This window comes from Pteropus vampyrus, unplaced genomic scaffold (genome assembly GCF_000151845.1).
Source record: "Pteropus vampyrus isolate Shadow unplaced genomic scaffold, Pvam_2.0 Scaffold38, whole genome shotgun sequence".
Taxonomy (NCBI): domain Eukaryota; kingdom Metazoa; phylum Chordata; class Mammalia; order Chiroptera; family Pteropodidae; genus Pteropus; species Pteropus vampyrus.
In genome coordinates, this window is record NW_011888819.1 from 7,124,984 (window position 1) to 7,127,957 (window position 2,974).

Consider the following 2,974-nt stretch of genomic DNA (forward strand, 5'->3'; position numbering starts at 1 on the left):
AAAAAAAAAAGTATTTCTTTATTACATCTCAATACTTACTTTGGACTTGTTGAAATAACTCTTCTTCTTTCCAATAATCTCTGGCCTTCATGTAACAGCTGTTGTGAATTCTTTATAATACTTTCATCAGTGCTTAAAAAGGTGAAATTTAATATGCTTACAAAGAAAATATTTTAATCCCTTCTAGAAGTGTGCCTTTTAGACCTTTCTTTTGATAGTATAATTTTTTTTATGTTTATTATAAATTTAATATTTAAGTTTGGCTCTTTAAAGTTTTCTTTATAGTGGTACAATATAACAAATAAACGTGCATTGAAGGGTATTTTATAAAATAAGTGGTTTTATGTATAATAAAACAAAAATATTGCAATCTAATATATTATTAAGGAGGCTATATAATGCCCACAAAACATATGGGGAAGAAATAAAAAGTACAAAAAGTCAACAGTTTGTTTTCTTTACTGTTATATGATTCCAGCTCTAATTATTTAAGGGTATCCTCATCAAACCTGCAGGTTGTCCTTGATCTCCTCATCATGATATTCTGATCTATCTGTTTATTACTAATTTTAAAATGTTTATATAAAAAATGCACTGTGACTTTCCACAACATCAACAAGTCAGTGAGTTAAGTAACCTTGAAGAGAACTGACCCTTCCTTGCCTTAAAGATTAGTTTTCTTTTTCATTAGGAGTAACACTAGGTCTTTGGTGATAAAACAATACACATCTCTGTCATTTGCTCTCCACTTGAAATTATCCATTTATTTTAGCAAGTCTCCGGAGGAATTTTTGCAACTTGATAATGAGCTAGATGAATGGGCAACAAAACCCTACGATTGTAAAATAAAACTACACCACTAGAAAGAAGAAAAAAGTCCAATAAAATCTATTTTACTCATTAATTTCAATTAGATTTCCACTGTACTTGTACCACTTTTCCTCAAAGTTATATTCAACCTAGGTTGTTGATCAAGGCCTATACCACTGGAAAGTTTCATGAATAAATATGACTCTCTGAATGTATGTTTAGACCTTAAAATAAATCCTCTTAACACTTTGTGCCATTTCTAATATATAAACACACCGGCTTTTGTTTTCTAATCTTTTTACTACATATACAGACAGTAGTTCATTTAGTGCAAATAAACATGCTTAAGCCAGAATTTCTATCCCCAGAGAGAAAACAGTTGATATGATAAAGCTATCGCTAATATGAGGTACTTTAAGAACAGGTGTACCATTTTATTTTCTATTCATTCTAATAGAGTTCTAGTCCCATAGAAATGTGTAATACACATGTGAGATGTGTAAGTGTAACAATAACAGTGATAAGAGTTAATAATCATTGAGCATTGGATGTGCCAGGCATGGTATTAGCATGGATTTTCTCCTCCAATTCTTGTATCAAGTCTGTGAGATAGACTCCATTATTATGATTTTATAAATGAGAAAATTAAGGTTTAGGAAGTGTAGGTTACAGCTCCAGAGTGATGAGGTTATTAGTCTAATCCCATGTGGGCTGCTCTTGAGCTTTCTCCTAACCACCAACCTCTACCAGCACTTCCCTCAGTGCTTTCCATTTTGTTTTAAGATGTGATATGCTTTTGTACTTACATATCACTAAGAAACTGTTTGTCCTTCTGAGAGTTCATTATACTTCAAACAAATTAATTAATGAACATAGGCTAAGAAAACTGGTCAAGCAGAACTGCTTTCAAAGTCTTTCAGGATTCGCATCACTATCCTCTACTTAAAAAGTATCACATCAATACATTAAAACTACCATCTTGTTTAGTAAAGGTAATGGTCAGTGATGTTTCCTATTTATGACCTCCTGCATAAAATCTTGCTGGATCAAGAGAGATAATAAAGTTATTTTTAAACTATCCTTCTATGTTGCCCAGTGGGCATAATCACACCCACAAAAACATTATTTGAATGGTTTCACAGGATGATTGCATAATAGATGTCCAAGCGATTTGGAAATAATTTAGTTGACGTTAGTGACTTCTCTGTTTTAATCTCCTTTCTCAGTTTATCCAGCAATTTCAAATATATTCTAATATTTAACAAAAACTAAAGTTTGGTTGTCCAAAACTTAAGAGATGTTAGAAAAACCATGTATTTTTCTGTAGCTGCTATTTTTATGTTTCAATTTCCATTAAGGTGTTTGTGATATATATTTTTCCTGAGAATATCGAAAAGAAAATGGTCCCAACATAGGATCTTGAGCAATAATGTCTATTTCTACATATTAAAATTTTCATTTTAAGAAAATTTTAACTGTAAAGATTTATGAGGCAGAAACAACGTCATGGATTATTTCATCAGGGCTAGGAGAAAAGAATCTAAAAACTTCTGAATTACTACTGTAGAGTCAATAGCTATAAACTAACCTGGAAACACTTTCTCTCACATTTTGAAGCCTGGCATCAGTATTTATTTCTACTTATGCACATACTTGCAGGTGGAACTGTGAAATATGTCTAATAACCAAATGTCTAAAAATCATCAGTCACAAAATTTGAGTTATTATTATATATTGGTCCTGTATGCATGTGTGTTAATATTAATATTTAGGTACCTATTTTTTAGCAGTATCTCTTAATAGATATTATCAAGTCTATGATTATAAACCATTCCTCTAAAATTTGTTATAATCATCATGAGTTAGTATATGAGTAGTATATCTTCACTCATTGAACCAAAGTTACAACCTTAACATTTTACATTAATCTATGAAGTTAAACTACAGAAGTAAATTAGTAGTAAAATTTACAAATTGAAGTAAAATAGTTAAAATTGATTTTTAAAAGCAAATCATCTGTCTGAATATCTTACATCTTGTATGGAATGGCAATGCTGGTCAAAATACATTCACCAATGAATTTTTATTTATATTACTCTTAAAATGGAATATTATTGAAAATACTTGTAATTCAGATTATGCAAGAGCACACAATGAAGAAAAG

General features: G+C 30.4%; 1 protein-coding gene across 1 annotated transcript in view; it reads right to left on the reverse strand.

Moving 5' to 3' along the window:
• NCAM2 (neural cell adhesion molecule 2) overlaps positions 1-2,974 on the reverse strand; it is a 445,018-nt gene that overhangs the window by 396,879 nt on the left and 45,165 nt on the right. The window lies entirely within an intron of this gene.